Source organism: Macaca mulatta, chromosome 2 (assembly GCF_049350105.2).
Source record: "Macaca mulatta isolate MMU2019108-1 chromosome 2, T2T-MMU8v2.0, whole genome shotgun sequence".
Classification (NCBI taxonomy): domain Eukaryota; kingdom Metazoa; phylum Chordata; class Mammalia; order Primates; family Cercopithecidae; genus Macaca; species Macaca mulatta.
This window is the reverse complement of record NC_133407.1, coordinates 25,304,101-25,314,394: the sequence shown is the minus strand read 5'-3', so window position 1 is coordinate 25,314,394 and position 10,294 is coordinate 25,304,101.

Genomic DNA, 10,294 nt, shown 5'->3' with positions numbered 1-10,294 from the left:
ATTGGTTAGGGACTGCCTCTGAGAAAACTTAAGTTTCCAGGCACTTTCAACTCCCCAAGTGTAGACAAATTAGATTCCAACCGCTTGGGGGCAACCCTTCGACAAAGACACAGATGCTACTTCTCTGGGAGTGAAACCATACAGGGAACCCATGTGCCTTAAAATGGTAAAGGGACCGGGGAGGCTGCAGGTGGAGAATTCAAAACACGGAGTAGAGGTTCATTAGTTTTTAATAAACCCATGTGTCTTATTGCCCAGGTGGGCACTGGGCCCAGTTATTCCAGTTCCCTGTCCTGTCTATGCTCAACTTGAGGAGAAATCGAATGTACTAATCTCTCCTTCTTTTTTTTTTTTTTTTAGCATGATAACACATTCTCCTATAAGTAAGTGCATACCAAAAAACACACACACATTTATACTTCTCTTGAGGACAAGCAATAATGTTTAGGTCAGGGCAACCCTAATCTAGATTAACAAAATATAACATCATCATAACTAGAACTAGTCGTGGATTTGATCAACATTTTTCAAAATACATAAACTTCAAGTAGGTTTTGGAAACACAGCACTTTTTAAATTCATGCATGAAGTTGTTATTAAAGAATATATCCTAAATCATATGTGCCTATTTGCAGAATGCTAGGAAAGTTTCCTTTTAGTGCATCCTGGAAGGGTGTATTAGTGATCTCCTCAATGCAATAACTTTCTGAATTGCTTTTGAAAGTGATTTGAAAGAGCTTTTAACAAGGTTCTTCAATACAAGTATTTGTGAGGTCATACCCCCACTAAAACCTATAACATCTGTGTTAAATGTATTTACCGCCTTTAAAAATTAGTGATTTCATCAGATGACTTCTATCAGCATCGAAGACTCATATTAAGGAGGGTCATTTCAGCTAATATCACATTCCCAAATAGTACCTCACTGTTCAAAATTAAAAACTCAAGAGAGAGCCCCATAAAAAGACGAAGATTGTAAGGACTTAGTTATTTGGCAACTCCCTCTTTAATGGAGAACAACTTGGGGGAACAACACTTGCTTTACAATGACAAACAAAATGAAAGGAAGCCAACATTAGCCACACTTAAGTGATGGGGCTTATTTGCAGGTGGGAAAGGAAGTCTGCGAGGTGGGCACACAAGCTCTATTAGATTGCTGTAAATAGACTTTCTTGTGCCACCTCACGGTCTCCTGTAACTTTAGTGATCCACTCTACAAATCTCATACCAAATGCATTTCTACACAAAGGCTAAGAAAAGGGGTTTATTCTTTCACTACATGATCATTTTGAAGGAATGACTTAGGTATGTTATTAAGCGGTGACTTTGATATCATACCGAAAGTTTTACAATCTACATTGTAAGGTATATAGGATTACCTGTAATTTTGGGAGAATCAGATTTTTTGTTCAATTGCCTTAATTTCTATTGTTGTAATATTGGCTTTGTCTCTAAATAGCTTATGATTAGGTTTATAAATGACTATGAAGCTCACAAAAAGTCTAGTAACTAAAAAATTGCAGCGGGCTCTGACAATTTGATCCTTTTATAATTCAAATTTCTTATCTGCAAAAAGGAGAGACACAATGTCTTATCACCTACGTTTTATCTGATTTTGATTGGGAATTTGAGCTATGTTTCCTATTTTGTTGAAGACACATCGAAACCAGACAAAGGATCTTAAGGGAAAGAACAGGAAACAGGTATTGATTTCCTTTATCCACCCCCATCCCTTTGTATCTCTTTGTATTATACTATGATGGATTAGGTGGACAGGTCAGCAAACGTTTCACATTTGCTACTGGTTTGATGGGCTTTGGAAAAAAAGAATTTGAGGCATATACTAGTAAAGAGAAGAATCCTTAAAGCCAGGTCTGGGTCAAGATGATAAGTTGCAAGCCACTACATCAGAAGACCCCAAACCTCCTACCTAATACCTTATTTAGGTCTCTTAGCTCTCTCTTACTACACACATACACACACACACACACACACACACACACACACACACAGATCACAAATATCTTACTGAAACAAATACTGATGCTTTTCTTAATCTAAGATTTCTTTTCATCACTTCTGTATTTCTTTTCTCTGGTGTGAATATGGTCATCGAAATTAGGCTTTCTCTTTCTCAGCTGTCATCTTCTATAATGGTATTTCTCTGGGTGTAGTCTATGGAGACAGAGTGTACAAACCATGGAGGATAAAATGCAGATCCTAAACCCACTGAATCAGAGTCTAAGGAAGGGAGTCCATGAGTCTGCATTTCAACACAAGAGTCTTGTGCAAATTTAAGTTTCAAAATCATTGCTATAGGTTGTTATATAAAATTTACACGCTAAATTAAATAAACTAAGGTACAGCTCTTCCAAGAGCTATTTGACACCCATAAATTAAAAAAAAATAACAAAATAAAAGAGGCTGGGCACAGTGGCTCACACCTGTAATCCCAGCACTATGGGAGACCGAGATAGGATGATCACCTGAGGTCAGGAGTTCAAGACCAGCCTGACCAACATGGTGAAACCCTGTCTCTACTAAAAATACAAAAATTAGCCAGGTGTGGCGGTGGGCATCTGTAATCCCAGCTACTCCAGAGGCTGAGTCATGAGCATTGCTTGAACCGGGGAGGTGGAGGTTGCAGTGAGCCGAAATCATGCCATTGCACTCAGCCTGGGCAACAGAACAAGAGTCCATCCCCCACCACCACCATCACCCCCCTCAAAAAAGAAAAACACAAGATTAAGCCATGGAGGTACATCAGCTTCCCTGGCTTCAGGACCAGCCCAGCCTGTCCTTTCTATTCCTTTAAGGGCTTTCCCGTTCTTCTCTTTCTCAGCAGTAAATTGGTTACAACATAATTAAGCAATCACTGTCTGAATGTTTCTGGCCCCTCATCCTATCCCACTGCATATTTTTATTTTCTTCTGATGTTCTTTGTCACTCCTTTTAGAAGAGTTAAGTCCAACAAATTGAAAAACTAAAGACAAAGTAATTACAGTAGAAATGTAACAATGGAATGGACTGCTCTCAGCCAGATACCATCGGGGCAACTGTATACCAGGTGGCCTGTCTTAACCACCCTCCATTCCCACCTCCCTCTGTCTCACCCGTTCTTCAGCACCTGTTCCTCTCCTTCCAGCCATCTAGTCACCCAAAGGATGTCCCCAGAATGTCAGGTCACCCAAAGTTTGTTCTGGAGCAATGCATTTCAGGAACCACACCTTTTTCTTTTTCTTTCTTCCCATATAAACATTTCTGTTCTGCCTTCTGGGTGAACAAAATGAATGACAAGTAACAACAAAAAAAAAGCAAACAACAAATCACCGGGAAAATCTTCTCTTTTGGTATTTCTCATGAATATAGCTTTTCTTGTTTTGTTTTTTGTTTGTTTGTAGAGACTGAGCCTCACTATGTTGCCTAGGCTGGTCTCAAACTCCTGGCCTCAAGTGATCCTTTCACCTCGGTCTCCCAAACTATTGGGATTACAGTCATGAGCCACTGCACCCAGAAGCTTTTCTTTTAAAATCTTTTTCGAATAATAATTTATATACAGTAAAATTTGCCCATATTAAGTGTACAGTGCAAAGTGTTTTGATAATATACATCTGTGCAAATATCTCTGCAATCAAGACATATAACATTCCTCATTACCCCAGAAAGTTCCCTCTCGGTTCGTTGCGGTGAAACTCACCCCACACCTGACGTCCTAACCCCAAACAACCACTGAGCTGCTTATGGTCATATTCAGGCAGTGTTTGCTTCATAGGTAAATTTTGCCAGCTCTAGAATTTCATTTAAATGAAATCACATCATGGGTACTTTTTGTGTCCAGCTTTTCCCCCCTTAATATAAGGCTTTTGAAGTTCATTCATGATGTTGCATGCATGGATATACCACAGTCTGGCTTATCATTCTCCTGTAGATGGACATTTAATTTGTGTCCAGTTTGCAACTATTATAAACAGAGCTGTCATCACCATTGTGTACAATTTTCCCTTGGCATATATTGTCATTTCTCTTCGGTAAAAACCTTTGAGTAGAATAACTGGGTTATATGGTAAAATTATGTTTAACTTTATAAAAAAACTAACAATTATCCAAAGTGGTTTTATCATTTTATATTCCCACCAATGATGTATGAATTCCAGTTGTTCAACATTCTCCTCCACACTTAGTATTGTCAACCTTTTCGATTTTAGCCATTTGAATAAGCGTGTCATAGTATCTCATTATGATTTTAGTTTACATTTCTCTGACAACTAATGATAAGCATCTTTTTGTGTACTTTTTACTGCCATTTCTGTAGCTTCTTTTCTGAAGTACCTGTTCAAATCCTTTGCTCATTTTAAATGAATCATTTGCTTTATTACATGCATACATACACGTGTGGTACTTACGATGCTGAACTCAAAGGATTGATTCTAATGGTAAGCATCAGACACAGTAGTCAAGGGTGGAGTCTAATTTTGTACATGAAAGGTGGAATTTTTACCCCTATGTAAGCTGCCAAGCACTGGAACCCACTATTAATATTGCCCCTGCTCTGATATAACAGAATGATTAGGCACACAGATTATGGAGTCACTCTGTCTTGGCTCACACACTGGCTCCACCACCTCCTAGATGTGTGTCATTGGACAAAGTGCTCAATGAATCTGTGCCTCAGTTTCTACTTCTTTAAAATGGGGCAATGATAATACCTCAAAAATTGTTGTGATATCCAAGTGATAACACTCACCTCAAAAATGGTTGTGATATCTAAGTCATGCTATTTAACACCCTTTGAACAGTTCAAATACATAGTGAGCACTCAGTAAATGTTTGAGGTTATCAGGACAAAGAATCTGAGTTTTGTTTATTAAAGTGCTCACCTAACTACATTCTTTCTAGAATCCTTGTCAATACCACATTCTCTCTCTCCTCCAGTTCTCAATTATATTTCTACCACTAATTTCTAGATCAGCAATATCTGGAGACTTATGTTTCACTTGCTCCCAGGTGATTTGCAGAAACAATGGCAAAGAAAGAAGTGGTGGCCAGGTGTGGCGGCTCACATCTATAATCCCAGCACTTTGGGAGGCTGAGGCGGGTGGCTCATGAGGTCGGGAGTTTGAGACCAGCCTGGCTAACATGATGAAACCCTGTCTCTACTAAAAATACAAAAAATAGCTGGGCATGGTGGTGGGTGCCTGTAATCCCAGCTACTCGGGAGGCTGAAGCTGGAGAAGTGTTTGAACCCAGGAGGCAGAGGTTGCAGTGAGCAGAGATTGCACCACTGCACTCCAGCCTGGGCGGCAGGACGAGACTCCATCTCAAAAAAAAAAAAAAAAAAAAAGAAAGAAAGAAAGAAAGAAAGAAAGAAAGAAAGAAAGAAGGAAAGAAGAAGAAAGAAGTGGTGTGAAGGTAGGTTTTACCTGATTGCTTAAATTTTATATCAATTTATATCAACTTGTTCCTTGGAAATCTAATTCTTTTTAGACTAGTACGACAAAGTCTTGAGATAAGTTAAAGCTCAAGAGAGGGAGAGCAACTAGACTCATTCCAGCAGGAGACTGGGAGTAACATTTGACAATCCAATTATTTTATTTCAGAGCAGAAAATTAGTTTCCTTTAGGACAAACAGAGGAAGTGAAACTTTAACAACTTTTGGGTTTGAACTTCAGGAAGCCCTGAAAGTTCCTGAAAGTACATATCAAAAAAAGAAAGAAAGAATTAAGATGTATTAGATTAATATAATAAAGAACAAAAACTCCATGATCATTTCAATAGATGCAGAAAAAGCATTTGAAAAAATTCAACACCCATTCATAATAAAAACTCTCAAACTAACAATAGAACTTCCTCAACCTGATAAAGAGCATCTATAAAAAGCCACAGCTAACATCATTCTTAATGCTGAAAGGCTGGATCCTTTCTTTCTAAGATCAGGAACAAGGCAAAGATATTTGCTTTCATCACTTTTATTCTATCTTATGCTGAAGTTTCTATAGCTAATGCTATAAAAATTTTGTTTTTAAATTAAGGACATTAGATTGGAAAGAAAGAAGTAAAACTGCCTCTTTATATAATGTAGTCCTATACGAAAATTCAAAGGAATTTCACTAAAACTATTAATAAAACACTTTAGCACAGGTATAAGATCAATAGACAAAAATTAATTGTATTCCTAGGTAACAACGAACAACCAGAAATGGAAATTGAGAAAACATTTCCTTCACAATGACGGCGAAGAGAATGAAATATAGAAGAAATATAAGACTTTACACTGATAATTATAAAAGGTCATTAAAAAAAATGGAGAAGACCTAAATGGAAAGAAATTTCATATTCATGGATTGAAAGACTCAATATTGTCAAGATAGCTATTCTTTTCACATTGATCTATAAATTCAATGCAATCAATCTCTATCAAAATTCCACCAGAAAGGCTGGAAAAGTGAATATCTCTGTTAGTTTGCCCCCTAACTATTTTGGGGCCTGGGGCAAACATACAAATAGAAATCCCAGCCACAACCTACTCTCTTCTCTTCCTACCCCCAACCCTGTCTTACACCAGTAGCTTCATGTGCCAGTATGTGTGCATGCGTGCGCATGTGTGTGTGTGTGTGTGTACATCCTGGCCCACAGGTACAAGTTCCAACCCTTCCTCCCCTAGCCCCATCACAAACAGCTTCCCCTTGGCCACCCCTTCAACACAGAGCTGTGTGCACCAATAAAACTGTCTCCTTTCAGGAGAACAGACACAGAGAAGTCCAAGCAGTTGCTAGGAAAAGCTCTCTCAGAGCCATTTGGACAATTCCATAGTTCTGTTTACCTGAAACAGTCTAGAAGCAGAGGCTTGGGCTCCAGATGGGCACATCAGCTGGGCCCCCCACTCCTCAGAGGGGAGACAAAAGCAAGTTTCTCAAACTTTAATATGCAAATCAATCATTGGGGATCTTGTTAAAATGTAGGTTTCTAGGTCTGAGGTAAGGCCTGAGAGTCTGCATTTCTAACAAGTTTCCAGCTAGTAATCTGTTACTGGTGTCTGTCTAGTCCGCAGCAAAGATGTAAAGCACGAGGCCTAGATTAGGGGCCTTACTAAGCTGGCTCTAAGGGCAGAACTCAGCTGCAGAACGGGAGTGATATCTGTGGGAGTGGAAGGTGACCTTAGGACTGCCAGGAGATCACTGCCTAGGATGGAGTACATTGGTAATGGCTAATGGAGGGCTGGCAAACAGTGCTTGCAGTGCTGGCACTTGAAAAGCTATAGGCTAATGGGCAAGTTAGACATTAATAACTAATTGCATGACATTGTGTAATAGGGAATAACAGAGGTATATATGAAGCACATAGGTGACAGAGCAGAGGTGGTGATTAACTCTTTGTTGGAAAAATGTTTCACAAAGAAAGTAGTGTCTGAGCAGAGCACTGAGTTTCCTAGAGAACAAAGACAGAAAGGGGATTCAAGGCCAAGGGAATAACTTATCTGTGGCAGGCTATATTTCCCAAAAATGGCTGCAACAATATCTCCACTCCCACAAAACCTTCTAGAAACTTTCCACTTCCCTATTAAGAAGTGAATTCCAATTCTCTTTTCCTTGTTAGGATACTTCCATGAGTACAACGTGGAGAAGTGACACTATGTGACTCAAGTGGCTAGATGAGAAAAGGCTACCTATCTTTTGTCTGGTTTTCTTGGGATGCTTGTTTTTGGAACACAACCACTATGCTGTGAGGAAGCCAAGCAGCCCATGGAAAGTCCTGGTGGGGAGGAAATGAGGACTCCACCCACTATTCCTATTGAGATCCTAGCTGACAGCCAACACCAACTTGCCAGCCATGTGAATGAGCCATTTTGAAAGAAGATCTTCCAGCCTCTGTCATAGTGTTCCAGGTGACACTATGTGGAGCAGAGATAAGCCACTTCCACTAAGTCCTGACCAAATTGTGGATCCATGGGCAAAATCAATGATTGTTGTTTAAACCATCAACTTTTGGAGTGGTTCGTTATGCAGAAGAGATTCCCATAACAATATCCAAAGGTAAAAAGGTGTAAAGCAGCCTGGTGTTTAAAAATATGATACAAACATGGGCATGTTTATATATAACTCAGCTAGTAGGAAAAAAAACATAATAAGATGGGACCTGTTGAGAATGTTGAATCTGAGATGTGGAGTGGAGGGGAAAAGTTTAGTAAACAAACCATTAGTAGTGAAAATGTAATGAAGTTGTACTATATATTCAACAATTCTTAGATTAATTATTATTCACGACTCTGACAGTTTCTAGATACAATGTTAAGGCATTTATATAACAAAGTTTTCTTGCTGTAAAATACTAAATTCTTATTGAAAAGATAATACTGGCCAGGCATGGTGGTTCATGCCTGTAATCCCAGTCCCTCCCTTGTCTGTTTTGGGATGCCAAAGCCAGAGAAATGCTTGAGCCCAGGAATTCAACCAGTCTGGGAGACATAGCAAGATCCTGCCTCTACAAAAATTTAAAAATTAGCCAGGTGTGATAGCACACACCTGTGGTCCCAGCTACTTGGGAGGCTGAGGCAGAAGGATCGCTTGAGCCCAGGAGGTTGAGGCTGCAGTGAGCCATGTTCACCCCACTCCATTCCATTTTGGGCAAAAGACTTAGATCTTGTCTCATTAAAAAAAAAAAAAAAAAAAAAGACGAATAATCTGCTGCTGTGTGTATGCTGTAGATAAAGCCCTGGTAGACAATTTCCAAAAGAAATCAATTTATTGTTTTTACTACCAAAGTGGAAACATGATATAATTTCAGAAACAAATAAAAAACCCACCTGAATTATGTGGGAGATAAGTTCCCACATTCTCAGGACATCAAAATACATATTTCTGACCTATCATCAGTACCCTCGTTTTTCTCCCTAAACACACATTTCTAAGAGAACCAACCAGGAGTTTGTGAAAGATGTAAAATTTATGACTATTCTTTAAAGCTGACAACGTTATTTCCTACAAGCCTTAGGAGTGGTGGGTGCATGCTAATTTGAAAGATAAGGATTTAAAATGCAGTGGATTGATATGTCAAGATTGTTTCCTGAACTTGTGGGTCTCTTGCATGTTTTTTTAAATTCTTTGACACTAACCTAATGTGTGGTTGAAAACCAATATCCCCATGCAGGATGGGAATTTATATTACATTTAGCAGCTGGGAATGGAAGATTCCTGGGATGGGGAGAGCTAGTGACAAGTAGCTTCTTTCTGCTCTCAGCTGATCTGACTCCTCCTGGAATACTGTGTTCAGTTCCTGACACCATATTTTAGGAGAAACATAGACAAATTAGAGTACATTTGGAAGAGAGTGCCTTAAATGGCAAGGAAACACAAACTCATGTCATATGAGGGACAAATGAAGAAAAAGGAGATATTAATTCAGGGAGGAACCAACTAATGGGGCATATTCAACATTTTTAAATAATAAAAGCCTTCCTGAAGAAGGGCTGTTGGCATTGTTCTGTAACCTCAAAAGCATATCAAGGGAAGAACTAGGAGGCAATTTTGGGGTGAAGAAAGTCAAAGCTGCCCAAAGATGGAATTGGCTATTAGAAGAGGTAGACAGTCCCTGTCACTGGAGGTATTCAAGCAATTTTTTAAAGAAAGAATTCTAAATTTGATGATGGTCGGATTTGACATCCTGCAAGGTTCTTTCCACTACTGTGAGAGCTTTGACGTCCTTCAGAGACTCCCATATCATTGTAGCAGGACAAGCCACAGACAAAACTCCTCAGACACCGAGTTAAAGAAGGAAGGGGTTTATTCGGCTGGGGGCATCGGCAAGACTCCTGTCTCAAGAGTCGAGCTCCCCGAGTGAGCAATTCCTGTCCCTTTTAAGGGCTCACAACTCTTAAGTGGGTGCGTGTGAGAGGGTCATGGTCAATTGAGCAAGCAGAGGGGTACGTGACTGGGGGCTGAATGCACCAGTAATTAGATCGGAACAAAATAGGTTAGGGATTTTCACAGTGCATTTCTATACAATGTCTGTAATCTATAGATAACAGAACCGATTAGATCACCGGTCGATCTTTAACTACCAGGCCCAGGGTGTGGCGCCAGGCCGTCTGCTTGTGGATTTCATTTCTGCCTTTCAGTTTTTACTTTTTCTTTCTTTGGAGGCAGAAACTGGGCATAAGACAATACGAGGGGTGGTCTCCTCCCTTATCATCACCCCTGGGAGTCACCAGGTATAGTCTCATATGAGCTAATAAAACAGCCCCTTTCCTTTTTCCCACTTCTTGCTTCCAGAAGTGGCAGCATTTTCTGGAGCCTCCAAA